We start from the raw sequence: 17,951 nt of genomic DNA, 5'->3' as shown, positions 1-17,951 counted from the left end.
ACAGCAATACTGTGCTTTCTGATCTCAAATCACTTTGAGTTTCTGTTACTGTATAAAACAGATCGACGTGATGGGCTAATCCTGTTTTTGTCTGACGTCCAACGGAGTAAGACAACGGCTTAAAAATAAAAAGTGGCTAATGAAGTCCGTAATACAATAAAGCGTCATTTCAACGATGGGAATCAAACGCTAGCCACTGCGTGAATCATCTGTATGTTGTCCTTCGTTTTTGGAGTTAAAATGTAGTATTGCAGGAGGGGCGGAAAAGGTTGAGTCAGAAAAGAAAAAGTAAAAGGGTTGAGTGTGTGTTAGTATTTTATTCGACTGGAGAGGGTGACTGTCTCGGACTGTCCAACTACTCAGTTGGAGTTTAGGGCTATGTTGGGGAGGGGGTTTAGATGTTCTGCAGGCCAGTATACAGACCGTTTATGGATGGTTAGGACGGCACACACACACACAAACACCACACACACAAACACCCACCAGCCAACAGCACCCCTCACTCTTGGATACACAATTCTGAAATTAAAACGTCTCAGAATTCTCGTCAGAAACACCAGGCACACATCTGTCACAACCTAAAATTCTAATGTCCTTCGCCATGTTCTTCAGTTGGTGAAACCTTTTACACAATGCCCGTTCACATTGACTCAATCACCCAATTGAGTGGGCGCCAATGTCCCACATAAAAACAGTTTACTCTAATAATTCAATACCCCAAATATTGAACAGGGATTAACCAAAGGTTTTTGTTAACAACTTCTGCTCTTTTTGGAGCAGGGGACAGAAAATTGTGTAACCGACTAAACAGCCTTCAAGAATATCAACATGCATCCTTCGGGGTGTGGACCAAAGAAAGGGCCTGCATGTTCCGCCAGTATATGATCTTTGGAAAAGGATTTGTTTGTGCTGAAAAGGCAATATGTTTTAAATGTGTTGCATTTTACCCTGCTCTGACTGTGGGCTTAAACAACAGGAGCGTGATCGGGGGCAAGAATGCAAGCCCGATACTGATTCATGATCTGGACAAGGACAAAAAAACAATAGCCACAATAAAACTAATGGATACATATCAGTACTCTTTCAGGGGCTGAGTAGTAGACCACAATGGCTGGGCGGCTACGAACCCTTTTCAGGAGAAGTTGCCTGGTAGAAATGTGGCAGAATACTTTGAACAATAGACGGGTACTATTATCAGGTCAATTTCAGACAGAAGACATTGTCAACTGATTCCAACTAAGGAGTGGCATTGTTTTTAGCTTATCTGGTGTTTCTGAGTATCTTTCTCTATATTTCAAGGTCTCCAGCTTTGACAAGTAAAACTTTCAAGTCATTTGATTATTCTTTGTTTACTCAAAAAGGTGCATGAGGTCAACATCTACACTATGTTGTTTATGGCTATGTACGATATCAGACAACAGGGTTGTTTTTCTGGAGGCTGAGGTTATCTATATTTTAGAATCTAGGAAATAAAACTATGAAGGGTTGTGTAACGAAATGTAAAACTAACTCTTAGACCCGTAATTAGTTTGGGAACAATGCAAAATAGAATACTAGCGACGCGATGGGCTGAGGCACTCCACAAAACAGCCCACTTTGAGTGAAGTAGAAAATTCTCTCTTTATGTGCCAAGTCATACAATTGTGATAGGTGCTAATGTAATGTCAAGATAACAACAACCCACTGGCGAGACTCCCAAGGACACCTCACCATTCCACATTCTCGACACCAGCTTCTCATAAACTACAGGAGGGACACAAATTGGACGCCCATGTCACGCCACCTTGGTGGTCTGGAGTGGGAGCCCACATGGAGGGCAGCTGTGGAAAAAGCAGTCTGTGATACGGTGTTGGTAGTGATTTCACTAGCAACGACATAATCGCTAAGTTTGGCAAACCCTCTAGGGATGTGTGCCTCTTTGGAATTGAGTTGCAAGGGATTGGGATTTTGTAGTACAAGGGGGCTTGGACATATGCAACAATGGCCCATTGTTGCGGCTGGGCTAAGGAAAAACAGATTCCAAGAAGAAAATACCAGGAACCAAAAGACCTTCATTGCAAACTAGTTGTATTTGACAGGTTTTAATCGGCCGGATCGTTGGGGAATCGTGCGTAGAATATAGGAAGAAAAGATTGTAAGATCTGGTAAGTCACATGAAGAATATCGTCCCAAGATAATGTCAAGCAATAACCCACTAACAATACTGTTTCAGGTGGATTATGTTCACAAAATCCCTGCTCGGTTTTGAGATAATCTTGAAATGTAGGGACCTATCTACATACTCAACCCCAATATATCCAACATGAGTACAATAATGTGATCAAGACCATGTTTATCAACCGCCGATACCCCATGCCAATACGATTATATATCGTTCACCCACATGGTCACGTAAGAACTTTCACGGGTAACTGCGAGTGTGCGGTGTCCATGTGTGTCCAAATTACAGCCAACAATGCCCCATGCGAATACTGACATGAAACCATAACAGGTGTGAGAAGGCAGGCCATGGATTGGATCAGCGAGCATATCTTAGCAAAAGTCCTACGCCATTCCCACCAAACCCCCGATCACTCATGTCCCTAAGAACAATAGGCAATGAAGTGAGGGGGTGGACGGGGTGGAGGCCAGGACCCAATGGTGAGAGGGCCTACGCAAACGCTGCCGAGGCGTCGGCACGCAACTGAGTAAAATGTATTTCAGGACCTCTTACACTTTCACCATCTTCTTCGCTCTCTCTTTCATAGTTTGGCGTCTGGTCGTCTCTTTCCTTTTTCCAAAGAGTTAGTCAGTGTCGGAGTAAATGTTTCCGTCAGTTGGTGTGTCCAAAAGGATGCAGAAGCCGAGGAAATGATATATATAATTCTATTCTCTTTGCAATTAAAGCACAAGACAATGGTAATGATCCCTGACGGAGAATCACCGCTAGAGACAGTTCATTAGGAGGAAAATCATGCACAACTCCACAACTGCTTCAATCAACAATCATTGCACTAGCTTGGAAAGCTATCCAAGGGCACACAATATTGGCCTGGACAACACACCCGACACCACACGACGTCCCAGTTGAACAAATCAGTGTTCCATTTTCAAGTCAGGACTCATATTTCCAGCAGCTAGGCTCAGGGGTTAGCTCTAATGTTAAGGTATTGTAGAAAGTATGCCAGAGCGCCAGCTCGCGCCTATGGTCTTACGGGGGTGGGTTTCCATGGCCCCTTCCAGGTTGGCCCAGGTGCCCCTTAGGTACAAGTCTAAGTACCCTTAAAGTGCCCCATTGTTAGGGCTCAGGTGCCAAATACTACCTAAACCTGAATGTAAACAATACAACGTCTCCTCCTCGCTATAAGAGGAGTCTGTGTGTACCCTCGCTCAGACAGAACCCACGTTCCCCACTTGCTTTGGAATGTTAAACTTCTAGATATATGAGGTTTTAATGGTCTTTCACAAGCACAACGGGCCCGTAGTTCTTTTGAAGAACCATAATAACAAAAACTAAATTACAAACAGACCGGCGTTGACTGATGCCGTCTACTATAACCGTCATCGCTCCCGGAGATGTTAATTGGCTCCAGTGTGATGTGTTCTTGCAGTGTATCTCACTAAATACGCCACGTAAGTTGCTGAGCAGTGCCACCAGAACATGCCTAAAGTACTTTTTTGCAGGCCTAATGCAAAATATGAATAACTTTAGACCACTGACGTGGCAGAAACCGGACACCCCGCTTCAGCAGGTGTTCGCCAGAGGATTGTCTTCACAATCGCTCTGGTGCTAATGATATCAAGTGTAGAATTTCGGCGATTGCAAGTCCTAATGAAAAGGCCACCATATAGTGATTGGGAGGTGGAATAGGATCGAATGGTACCAGGCCTTTCGTAAAGCTAGATGGATCTTGACACGAGGTAATTGTACCTGTGTGGGACGTTGGCTATAAGTAAACGTTCTCGTGACGGTTGCCAATCGGCATACTGTAAAACATACGTTGAAGGATACAATGCAAAGAGGATCGCACCACAGACTTCACTTTCAGTTTTAATGTACACACATTTATAGTCCAGGATTACCAACACTCATAACAAAGACATATTTCGTGAATGTTTAAGGTTGTATTACTTCTTCCTCCTTATCTCAAGGAAGTTATCTAGGTTTATTTAATTTGGCTTACACCCATCTTTCAAACCTGAAAATGGGGGTACGCCTGATCAAAAGTCACCAAAATAAAAAAAAAAAACCAAGGGTGTAAACTCCACGACTGAAACCTGGCACACACTACACACCTCCCTCATTGGAAATGGTGGCAATAGCACAACAGGCAGTGCTGAAGAGGGTGTAAAAGCAACCTTGTGTGTCAATTGCCAGGTTAGACTTTTTCTTCGGGCAGATGTGTCTATCCTATCAGTATCACACAGCCACTGGAGACGTGTCAGATCCACTGGTTTAAACTTCCAGCAATCTGATCCAACACTCACAGCTGCTCTGTAATGATCGGTTGGATCGATTTTCAGAGACGACCCGCACATGGCGTTAGCAATGGGCCAGCTTTTCAGCTTGCAAAGCCTATGCCACGCAGGTTACTTGGGCAACACCAAACAAGATATTAATAACCTACGTTTGCACAAATGGAGCTCACCAATTCATACGAACCAAGGTACTCTTCATACTATCTGTTGTCTTCAAAGCCCTTGGACACTTCAATGTGTGGGTCTTAGGGTGGCGAGTTATGAATAACCAAATACTTTGCCATTGTAGACATCACTTGTGTCACTCTACTTTGTGTCCACATTTCTTAGTGACCATTCTTCAATACTATTAAGCAATGTACTACGTTTATTATTCAATTTATGTAGGAAATGGAACCTTACCTTTAAGAGTTAATTTCCAACATCAAGTTGTATTGATTTTCAAGGAATTAAATATACATTCAATACAAGGCAGGGATGAGGAGAGGTGTAAGAAAACCCTAACGAAATCAGGTGATGTTTTGGATCAACACCGGTAGGCCCCCCAATGGAACAAAACGTTGACCCTTTCGTGTTCCCCCAAGAAGTACTTAAAGAGGAGACCCTCAGGGACATTCCCAGGAGGCAGGAGAACCATCATCCCACTGACACATACAAAACCTTGTTTGCCCTAGACGCCAAACCTACCAAGGATCAAGTGGACCAATTTAACACAGAGAAGTAGAAACACATTATAGTACAAGCCCATACCCTGGATTACCCAACCTGGGTTGTGTTATGTATTTGGAAACATGAATAATGGTTTAGTCGAAAAATACACTATCATGCGCCAAATCTTTATCCACAGTTTCCTGCAAAGAGTACATGCAAGTCCGGTGAATGAAAGAAACAGGAATTGTTGTACAAGCAGCCCCCCATAAAACGAATAACACTATTCTAATGGTAAATGTTAACAATAAAACGTGACAGGGTTGGTGAATATGTCTGGATGGTGTATGGTGTTAAGGTTTTTAGCCAGGGAGTCTGGTTAACATCAAAAATTTTACCACAAAATCTTTATTACTTGAAGGACACAACCACAAGGGTGCTTTCTTGAAACATCATTTTCTTTTTTTGATGCAGATGTAATTTGTTGGGGCAGTGTATGTATATATTGTATTTACTGTCTTGTTACTTATCTATTGTCAAAGGCCAGGAAAAAGAGGTCATGGCATGTTGGAAATGATGTGCTATGATTCCCCACAAAAAGGGCATTTTTTTTCCCTTTCTGTTGTATTTCTACTGGGAGCAGGGTAAATACAGGAGCCTTATTTAACAGAAGCTTGAAAATATGATCCCGAGAGACTTTCTTAAAATCGGTTTCCTAAAGTGTGAAGTGATATGATGTTCAGGCTATCTTATGGTGATGTAAACTCAGAGTGGATCTGGTGTTGTTGTTGGTTATATTGTTGGTATGTTTAGTAGTGTGGAAAGTTCCTTGTTTCATGTTATGGATGGTTCCCTCAAAACGACCCTGTAACACAGGAAGCCGTTTTTTGGCAGCTGAACGCAGGTTCACCTGCTTTATGTAGGTGACAAAATACATTGTCAGGTAGAGATGTGAAATAAGGGCGGAGATTAGAGATAACCTGGAGAAACAGAGAAGAGAACAGTACAACAGATTTATATATTAAATTATAGATCAAGATACTGAAACTAAAGGTAGCAAACTTCAGACATCAGAAGAGTACAGTGGTGGTGAGATTCTATGAGAAAGAGAGAGAAGCAATCATTGGCTCTTCATTTGATGTTTTAGTAAATTTTATGCTCTATAAAAAAATCATGATAATGTTTTGCCTAAATATCTCATAGATGTTCCAATAGTTTCTACCAGACCATAAAGACGATTAAATTACTTCCTCGATATGAGGGGTGTTAAAAGTGCCATGTATCTATTTGAATTGCACTTAAAACTGGTTTCCAGCCCCTTAGTGTGTCCATTTTCCTGTCATTACCCTATCCCCTAGTATCCTGAGTAATATGTGGGGGGGGAAGAGGGTAAGGGCTGACATGAACCATTTTCACTGAACCACCGGCTAGAAATTTCAGAAAATACTGCTGCATTGCGTTTTAGGATGCAGCCGAAGTCTGGAAAGGGAAAAGAAAAACAGTCTCACAGATGTAGGGTAAAGGCTTTTAGTGGGTGGACAATAGGTATGTAGATCCATCCAAGCAGCAGGCAAACGTGGACAATTAATGGGTTGTACATGTGTTATTGGGGGTTTAGAAACAAGGAGGTTCAAAGAGAAGAATACCTGTATATTTATGCCAGAACTTGTGTGTGCTAGCTGGCTTGAGTGGAGGAGGCTGTTTGGAAACAGATGTTCCAGCAGAGGTGAGAGTTGGAACGAAAACTTGGTTACCGTGGGTGTGAAGAGAAGCGCGCAGTGAAAGGTCCAAGGCTGCAGCTGTGGTCGTGGGCGCGGGGTCGTGGTGTCTGTGTCGCTGGTCTCTCGTGGCTTCCTGTGGACACGATCCTCGCCCGCGGGGCGCGTCATGCACGCGCGTCATTACATGCCCTTGTGGTGGAGATGCAGTTGTACGTGACTGTGGCAGGTGCGGCAGCCGCGCGCGGCGCTGCAGAGAAAGAAAGAACGAGAGCTTCAGAACGGCGTCGAGGGTCGCGCGCAGGCGCAGGATAATCGCACAGGTGAAACCAGAAAAGAAGGATTCGGCAGCTCCGCCGTCCAATGTTGGTCGGGTATTGCATGTTCAGGAAGAGCGCGCTGCCTGCACGGCGAAAGTGGAGGTAATGAGGAAAATTCAGCTGTATGCAGTGGATAAGTTGTGGGGGCGGTACATGTGCTGTGACGATTTTCATGTGTCCTCATGACTTAGCAAGACGGATGTATTCGATCCTTAGGTGCAGAGCGCGGTATACTTGCTAGCAATGTGGTGTACGCTGCTGGAACAATGGAAAGTTGAAACGAATGAATACTCCTGCATTCGCTGAGAGATTTATTGAGCACAACAGTAGGTTCAGGTTTTTGGGGTTGTGTGAAGGCAACTGAAGAAAAGTTTACGACGCCCGGCCCGACAAGCTGTCCGTCGATTGGCTCTGCCCGGTTCTCTGTGTGATTGGCCGTCTCGCGGGTGTTGGGACTCGCATTTCTGCTAGGCACACGGTCTGGTAGCGTTGCCGCAGGGTAAATATCGAGAGGTTTCATTTAGCGCTACATTACGTGTTGCGAATTCGGGTTTCGGATGTGCACGGGTGCGTTCGTGTGTGGTCCGCAGAAGTGTTTTTTCTATAAGCTTGTACAGTGGTTACATGCTTTATTGGTCTACCATTGCTTGCACAACCAAGTCAGAATCCAAAAACAATGGGAGCCAGGGTAACACTTAAATTAGGCAAGGAAAGACTACTGCGTGAAGTGTCGGTGGCGCCGGTCTGGTTAGCTCTCAGTCGTCCGCCCGGTAGAGTGTGGCGGACCCATGACTTATACGGGAGTTGCTGCAGCGGCTTGGAGTGTCGCGAGGATGCCGCACTTTGGCGGCCCGTTCTGTTGCGGTGTCATTGTTTGTATCCCCACAGCTGTCGTCTATCAATAACAAGCGCCATCAAAGGCCAAAAAAAAATTCCTTAAAAAAGGCAAACAGAAAATAATTTGGGGCGTCCCCCCACCTTGAAATCAAAAATTTCGTTCTTGCAATGTGTCATTACCTACTTCCGCTGTTTGGCCACTATGCACATCACACCGGTTCACTTAATCCTTAAATAAAGCGGTGATACAGCCATCTAATACAAGCAAGAAAAGCAAAATGCTGTGTCTAATCCATCCATCTGAGTGGTGGGATGAGGGATCCTGCTTGCTGCATTCCCGTGACGAGACAGGCTGAGACATGTCTGCAGCAGGAAGAGGACAAGCTGGAGACATGCTGGAGCCAGGAAGAGGACAGTCCTGACCACTGCAGCCAAAAATTGCGTGTTCATACAACGACACATGGCTATACAACCACAAGAAAAGAACGCCCAGCATATGTGATTCTGGGGTGCAGTGTGATTGAATACCACCACACACACCACCACACAACACTAATCTGCACACTTCCACCACCACACTACCTGCTTAACCAGCTGAACAACAGAATAGCAGCAGCAGTAGTGTTGAATCGCCAGTGGTCTCCTTGTTTGGTTTGTTTTTGTTTTCTTTCCCTGTATCACAGTCTTTTTCTTTCTCTTCCTGTTGTTCACGCTCGCTGCTCTATTCTTCATCCTTTCTGACTTTACCTCGTCTCTTCACCAGCTTCCTTTACCTGTGGTGCTTCCAGCACTGGAATGTGACTTATGTTAAGTTGAGGTTCAAGCCAGACACTCTAACATGGATTACAGTGACACAGTGGACGAGGCATTATTTGCAGACTTGTTTGTAGCATGCTGTGGAGTTTCTGGCACAGTTTAGGAGGGCGTTTATAGAGTATAAGAGTTTGGTAGTGAGGCTGCTTGCTAGAATGAATATGGAGTGGTGTGGTCAAAGGATGAAAGGTAAAATTAACATTTAGAACTGTAAGTTGTAGTTTAACTTTAGTATTAAAGTTATCAAACCTGGTGGCCAGATGAACAGTACGTATACTGTGTGGGGTTGGGAAACAAAGCAGAAAAGAATATTTATGAAAGAGTTTTGTGTTTATGGATACAATTTGGTTCTACAGTCTATTGTCTAGATACGCTTATAAGTTTTACACAGGCCACTGTGGCCTTTGAGCTAAATGGCTAAAAGTCCAGAATGGATTTGAGCAGTCGATGCTGGAGGTTTAGCCGGCACACGTTCTTCCTGGAAACAATAAGGTAAACGAATTAATTTGAATGACTTTTTCCCCCCCACACTGGTGTTCAAAGGTGATTTTTTGTGGGCTCATTCAAAAACCACGAGGTTGACAGTTTTTATTATAATTTCTGAGGAGACAATAATCTTCTTAAGAGGAAATGAGAACCAGATCTGTGACCACTTGAAAACTGAGAGTAATTAAAACAAAGGGTTTTGTTACTGTAAAGCAATAATGGCCCCTTTTGAGTGCAGATTATGTCGGTAGTGGCAATGAACAACAAACCTTGTTGCAACAGCTTCCCAAAAATGAAATGCGCCTTATATAAGAAGACACGTTATGGCTACAAGTTTGCTCTTGTTGATCTAGGAGGATGCCATATTTGTTGTTGGCCGAACCTGGAAGTACAGCGCGCTGTGTGTGTAGCTTGGTTTGCGGCGGTTAGTAGGACAGGTGAGCCGCCGTCTGAGTGTGGGAAGAGGAAAAAGATGTCTTGCGCGATTCGCCAGAAGGTAATCAAGAGATACCTAGAGCTTGGAAAGCGTTTGAGACAGTTTGGCAAAAAGCGAAATATAAAAAGAAGAGCAAGGCTGGTAGAAAGGTGTGCATAATGCCGCTTTCCTGGGCTTATCCATCGTACTGCCAGCTCTGCACGTACTTTTCCTAGATCGATGCCTGCCCTCAATCAGTGGCAAACCACTCACCTGTGGTTCCCTCACCCTGATTTAAACCCGACTCTTTCCTCTCAGTTCTCTGGCCAGAGTATGTTATTCGCCAGCATGCGAAAGCGGTCATCTTGAGTGTTTTCTTCGCCCCGGATTGCGCGGTTGTTCCCATTTGGTTGGTCGACGGCGTGCTTGTCCCTGACCGGGTCCTCGTCGTCCCCCTGCCCAGAGGCGGTAACCTGAGACTGAGCTTCTGTCCCTAACTCCTCTGCCTGCGTCGCGCCCGTTGTCGTGTCTCCAGTTTGTTTGACAACTGACACTGGTGAACTGTTCCAACGCTGGTCTCAGTCTGTGCTGTACTTGGGTCCAGCCTCACACCCCATTACAAAAGGTGGATAAGTCTCCGTGTTTGGCAGGCTTTTGTAGTCTCACTTAGCCAGTTGTTAGCATCTGCCTCTTTTAATACATGTTAACACGTATTTACAGACGTATTCTATGTTGTACAAGAAAATGTAAACAATTTAAGGATAATTAAATTATAAAACCCATAGACTTCGAGCTGAGGAAACCAGAAGTGCAAAGATGCTAGCTTAGTTCTGGCTTTTAGAGCTCATTACTGCAGCACTCTATATGTGCTGAATATCAGCACAAGAAATGAACAACTAGGAAATGGATGTATTTCCTACATCTGAACATAGGATAATGTGATGCAGCAGTTAACTGGCTCCACAACACATTATTCAGACAAGCTTAAAGATACAGCAGAGAGAAAGCTGAAGCTCTGCCAACAGTATCACCACAGCAAATTGTTGCTTCACATGAGCCCACTTACTTACTGAACTGCTACAAATCACTGCAGCTTCTTCTGTTAAATTATCAAAACATAAATCACTCAGAACTTTCAAGCCTTTGTTCAAGCCTTTACCTGAGATAAATAGCTTTAAAAACGGGTATCCTACTGTCAATGCCAAGATAAAAGGCTTTACAGAGATCCGTACAGAGTAAAGATATTAAAAAGAACCAAAGCAGCATCAAATGACTTTCACTTGTAAATGTTTCCGGAAAGTCCAAGAAGTAACCGGTGGGTGCTGATAATTTAGGACTATGTGTTGCAAGTACATCATGTTGGAAACATGTAAACTACATTGACTGTACAGATTAAAAGAAAACATATAGTCTATGATAGTATTTTATGATTACATATAAACAATATGAATGTTCCAGGATCCAATAACTTAAATACTGGATGATTGAATTTGAAGGTCTGAAAATGCACCAGAACACCAATGACTTTATGCAACATACTGTGAGTGAAGATGGGCAAAATCGGTCTTGGTTTACATAGTTAACTCAATGGGTTCTGTTTGATTTCTTGAGAAGTCCCTTGATCTTTAACTCTGAAATGTTACACCTATATCCGTGCCCTTTGAGCTTCTGAGGAGGTTTGAAGGGATTGATCGTAATGCACATGACCTGACTGTCATTAAGACGATGACATAACATTCTCATCTATTACAGATCTTCTCGTGTCTTAGCCGGGTCACGTCCAGCTGTATAAACCTAATACATGTCACATTTGGGCAGCTGCAGACAGGTTCTTGAGACACACTAGAAAACACACCACACCATTAACTTACTCCCACAGGTCAGTGTTTTACAGCCCGGTTTAGAGCTTAACCTCCTCCGTCATCCACTAACTGCCTCCCCCAGAAATCTCCTGCTTCACACCGATTGGCCAGGAAAGGATCACCCGGATCTGAGCAATGACATCACAGAAAGTACAAGCTCACACACATATGGAGGTTGTCTACTTGCAGCTCTGAATAAAAGGAAGGGTAACCTAACACCCTCATGTGTCGCTCAAGTTGTCCTAGTGAGCCCAAAAGTGCAAAGCTTTAATGAGTTTTTGCTATTTTAAGAGGTTTTGCATGTTGGCCCATACGAAAACGATATAAAAATGTCAAAGTAGCAATTGGACATTGAACACCTGCACAACTTTTACGCCCCTTGGTTAACCTGTACTTCTCCTGTAATTACCTTTATTTTGAAGTGTGGAAAGGTTACTGTAGGATGTTGACTTTAGACAGCGAGGTGGCTGAAACACAAGCTTTTTCTCATGAAACGTGATCTGATCTCACCTTTTCATATCACGCTCAAAGTTCTATTGAAATTTATGATTATTTCCCAAGTATATCCTAAATTCTTGGATCTCAATTCTTGATACACGAATGGCAAACTCTTACTTGCATGCCAGCAAAAAAAAATATTATTATACTTAGGCCACCTCTACTGTAACTGATCCTGTCAGTTCTGGGAACTCCACATATAGATTCTCTGCTCTGCATTCAACGTTCATGCTTTTGGGTTTTGCAGGATGTGAAGTTCTCATGAGATTTGCTCACTGCTTGACTGAAATGTTTTTGTGGGGGTTTGTGGTTGCTGTTAAGGCGAATTCAAACCAACACTACACATTACATCCAATCTGACCCTACAAATGTCTGGTGTTTACTGCCCGACAAAGGACCATGGGATAATTGGAGCGACTGCAGGTCCTTAACAGGTTTCTTTGGTTCTGCTAGGGTTCATAGGCTATGGGAATTATCAAATCACATCATTCTGCTTACATAAGCAACTGTTAACCCCTCAACAGACCTGACCCACTTCACAAAGGGCCACGGCCTTCCCTTTCTTCATGCCCAGGCACCGCACAATATCCAGTCTGTGTCACACTCTATAATGAGTGCATTGTATTCCTGGCGATGACATAGATCTTAGATGAGCAGACACTCAGAAGTCTGACTATGTGTTTTTCCATCATGCTAATCAATAGTTTCAAATGAAATACTTTGAATTTTTACACTTAATACAATTAGCATGAAAGAATACTACTCTTGAAACGCACACTGTCAGAATACTTCAACATGGCTCCACATTGTAATTCCAAAAATAAACCAAATGTTGATTAAATTAAAATGTTAAACATTATTGTAAAATGTGATCATGTATGATTGTGTATGTTCAAAAGTCTGTTTTTTCCAAAGTTGGAAGAACATGATGGTTTGCTGTAGCTAAAAAATAAGATTTTGAAGTAATTTGAAGGCAGGTTTATTATATTTGTTCCAGTAAACCTCACACAGGTGCGTTCTCTCAGTTCAGGGGAAGACAGTAAGCCAGCTGAAGTGTCAGTTTTACTGGAAGTCAGTCCACTTGCAATGCAATGCTTCCCCCTAGAGAAAGCTTTTAAAAATGAAACATTAATGACCATTGAGCTGCTTGGATAATTTATTCATATGCAATTTTATTTCCTTGTTTTGTTGCTGTTTTTGTGTTTTGTAAAGGATGGTAACATAAGTGGTTGAAGTCAGAACAAATAGAAAAACAGTCACAATCAATGATGAAATAGACAGTACACCTACTATTGAGTGCAAATATCTGCCTGTAGGAATGTTTGTTCATTTCGTAAGACCTTTCAAATGCTGCACACAGCACTACCTCAAATCTCTCACCAGACTGATAAAACTCACAGAAGATTTCAAAAACCTTGCTCACAGCCCCATCCTGCATAAATACACACATTTTGCTTTTAAACAGATTAAGTGAATGCCATGTAAGATATGTCTCACTGTCATATGATATCAGTTTATACACAGAATAGTAGTAGTAATAATATTGACATATGTGTACTACTTTGGTTTATTTGTGTGTTTACAAATGTAGAAAACTGTTTGCCATTATGCAATGATACATCATGTCTTCCTGATCTAGCACAAAAGGCTGTTCAGTGTCAATGATACTTTGATCAGTAAACTAACGCAACAGTCACAGGAGCTTTCTTTGATGCTGGCCGTTGATCGGAGCCATGTTGTTTTTACTGCATACTGCCACTGCAGTGTGAACCATAATAATATAGCGATTTTTGTTTGATTTTTGGATAATTATAAAAAAATGAGGCAAAAAAGGTCCCTCAGAATTCATGGGGTTTAGTTGGATTTGCGTTAATTGTTGCAATCGCAATTTCCTGGAAGGACTGTGTAGTGTAATTTTCTACACAGAGATGTATTTGATGAAAAAGCTAAATTTTAACAGTTGTAATCCCAGTTTAAGGGGCTGCTCTGCTCTACAGCAACATTTCAGTCAGGTGTGACTGGTGTTACTAATAATGTTAATAATTAAAATAATGATTAATAATGATGGCTCTGTTCTATTCAAGTGTTCCAGTAAATCATTGCAATGAGCCAGCATGCACAGTACCAGGACCCTGAATTTAGCCATTTAGAAAGAATGTAAATGATTAATACATTTTTAATTCCAATTACTTCTGCTTTTTGTGTTAATTGCAATAGAGTGAATGATTTATGCAAAACTGTAAATAATTGTTCAATATTAGACCATTACAGAAATATAAACCAGATGGCTAAAGACTGAGATATTTGTGTGGGGTTCTGTGTGGTGACTTTGGTTTTAAGTGGATACATTTTAAATATACTGTATTTGTTCTGTATTCCTTCACTTCCACCTTCCTTCTGCTCCACCTCCTGACAGTTGTGATACTCTATAAGCCCAGAAGAGGGAGCCTCTCACACACTTTTATAAAATTGACTGCATTTTGTGAGCAAGAAGTGAGGAAAGGAGGGGGAAAGGGACACCCCTACTAATGGAAACCAGCAGTATTTTCTACCAGGGACAGAGGGAGAATGGGTGCGACTCAGCAAAACTAGAAAAAATACGCTGACACAAAATAAACTGATTTTGAAACAGTTTGGGATGCTCTGGAGTCAAATGAATGGCAAAACAGAGGATATATTGTAACAGCCAATATAACATAACACACGTCTCACCCACACATACATTTCTAAAAAGATCAGACCTGCGTGTGTGCATGAGTCTGTCCTCGTTTATTTATACTGATGATGACAAATGACCCCCTTCCATTAGTCTCTAAATGAAGCCATATGTTAGACAGTATGTGGGTGAGGCGAAAGGACACAGACCTGTTCTTACACACACGCACACACACACACACACTAACACACTCACACACTATGGTCAGCAGCACCACCCAACATATTATTCTATATGTCAGTGCTTTCATGTCATTTATTTGCTCATTTAAAGTGTTGGTATTTAGCTTAATGCTGATGTCCAGTTGAACTGCTTCCAGTTCTACAGTGAGTAAGATCACAGATATTTCTGTGACTTTGGTATGTGACACAGAGTTACTAAATAAGTGAAAAATGAACACATGATTATGATAATTAGTCGAGGAGGAAGGAATGTTAAGTGTGATTTTACAGAAAGATAGTGGTGCAGTCGAGAGAGGAACGAGCTTTAAGTTAGCAAATGTAGTTAGGGGTGACCGCTGTGTCTTGATGTTGGTGGGAAGTTCCGTCCCACATTGGGGAACCAGGAGGGAGAACATTTCAGGCCATCATGGTGGTGCAGGAAGAGCCTGCAGCCAGCAGTCACAAATAGAGCCCATGCAGCGCTGCAGAGGAGGGCTGACCTGGTCTGCATGTTTGGGGGAGTTCCTTTAGTATCAGAATTTTAATGTGAGCAGCCAGTGGAGGGAGCACGGGAGGGGGGTGAGAACAGATAATTTTGGGGATGTTAAAGTCTAGGCAGGCCGGCAGCACTGTCTTCGATGAGGTGCTGGGTTTGGAGAGAGTGAAGTTCAGCCAAGAGGGACTTACAGTAAGACTAGAATCTGGTTAAGGAGCTTGACTCAAAATGTAAATGTGAAACAGCTGTTTGATTTGATCCATTTTACGTGAGATTTAGCAGCAGCATTCAGCAGATTCTCACACAGTCTTCATATGGTCTCCTCGCTACCTCGTTTCCCTTTTTGTTCATTTCTAATCCAGGAAAAGTGTTAATAAGTCAAACAGTGACCTTTGACCTCTAATGACTATTTTGGCAGCGACAGTACCTACAGTAAGGGTTCAGATGCTGGCAGCTATCTGCAGCCTATCAGCAGAATGGCTGCAGGATAACGTAATACATTCTTTCTGCATGGGCTCTTAAGTGTGGCACCCAGATAACCTCTACAATATGACTTTGTTAAAATGCTAACAGCTTTGTCCTTGGATACTCACCTCTTACAAAGACATGAGGTCTATTTTAATACCATGTACATAAATGTGTCCATACAAAGAAGGAAAGCACATTCTGAGAAGCATATTTATAAATTAACGAACAACGACTGTGACGTGTGAAAGGTGTTGATTGCACTGACAAACCGCAAATATTTATTACTCAACTCTGCAGTTCTGCACAGCTTTATAACTTTATGGTCTGTTTTAGCTAATTGTTTTGGTTTTATGGACCGAAACTTTAGTGTTTGGTTCACTCTCACCACTCGCATCAATGTTGTTTTCCAGCTGCAGCAGGCAGTTGTTTTCAGTTCTGATAAACTCCCTGTATGCAAACTAACACAATAACCATATCATCTTTACAAGGCCGTGATATGTCAAATGTGCAGCTCCATATTGCACCCGACTACCAGTTTGATAAAAACTGATTCATATTTCTATGAACAGGTGTTCTGCTGATCAAATGCATGGATCTGAAATGTTTATGTAACTGGACCTCAGCTTATTTGATGGCATATTAATGTAAGAAGTAAGTTAATAGTCATTTATTGATGAGTCATGAACATTAACTAATCATATAAACTCATAGTGCTCTGATCGTTTCTTTATGGTGAATCTATACAGTACATCCTGCATTAACTCAGTTAACTTAATGCAGTATATCATCATAACTGCATCATGATGTATTAGTTACTCATTACTTAAACATATTTGTTGTACACTTATATAAACTTTTTACCAAAAAAGTAATAAATGAACGCAGCTTTAAACAACCAGCAGAAGATAAAGCTTTAGAGAAGCGTTGCTGCGTTATAACAGACAAGGAATAAAACAAAAGTTTTATTCACTTTTCTCTCGTTCTCTCTCCTTTCTGTCCTCTGCCACCAGAAACGCTCTATATTTCCCCTCCTCTCATTCATCTCTCCCTGTCAGCCCCTCTTTCATTAATGAGTGTGATGAGGTGATAAAACACTCTGAATAACTGGTGTAGGACAGGCTCTCATTACAGCCATTCAACCACAGGGATCTTTATTTACACATCGTCTGTGAGCAATGTCAAAGAGGCAAATGTTAAGCCAGATAACAGAGGGCATGATGAGGCAGTGCCAAAGGGGACACACACACACAGTATTTGGTGATGGTAAAGGCAATAAAAGGGAACCAAGGGTTGAGTTAACATGTTATCACGTCCTCGTCGGGGCAGCGCCGGGAGCTGGAGTAACACAATATAAAGTCTGTCATGGGAAGACACACACACACACACGACACTACACACACGACACAACACACACACACACACGCACGCAACAGACACACACCACAACACACACACACACAGCACACACACACGACACACAGCGAGCACACCACACACAGACCAAGACACATTTTGAATGCTGTCTTGCTCTTTTATATATCACCCCACCAGTAACCTGCTAACAGTCAGTTTGTGAATGGCTTACAAACATCTGTATCACTCATTTACATAAATATCCTCGCTGCAGCCTGTGACTGGTATCTATCAGAGAAGGCTTCATCCATAACAAGACTAATCGGGCATTCAGGCCAAAATCAGCTCTGTGTTAAAACAATAAAAGGGCTGCAGTGGGGGTGTGTTGCTTCAGGCACCATCAGGTGAGACTGGAAATCTAATCCAGGAGGTCCAGTTTGAATTACAGATCTGTGAATTTAAAGGCTTCTAAGATGCCAAAACACTGCACAGCGGTTTAAAATGCTCTGACAAAGGATTTTACAACTCTGGAAAGCTATCACAGTGGGAATTATTACTTTCTATCTCTTTGTTGTGAAGATCACAAGGTAAATAGGGTGTGTTTAAGCACTTCAGTGCTTTGAGCTAAATGCTAACAAAACATGCTCATGGCAATGCTAAACATTACAATTCATCATGTGGGGAACATGAATGTCAAATTTA

Source organism: Morone saxatilis, unplaced genomic scaffold (genome assembly GCF_004916995.1).
Source record: "Morone saxatilis isolate NCDOM2014 unplaced genomic scaffold, NCSU_SB_2.0 Contig12, whole genome shotgun sequence".
In the NCBI taxonomy this organism is placed as follows: Eukaryota; Metazoa; Chordata; class Actinopteri; family Moronidae; genus Morone; species Morone saxatilis.
This window is presented reverse-complemented; position numbering follows the sequence as displayed.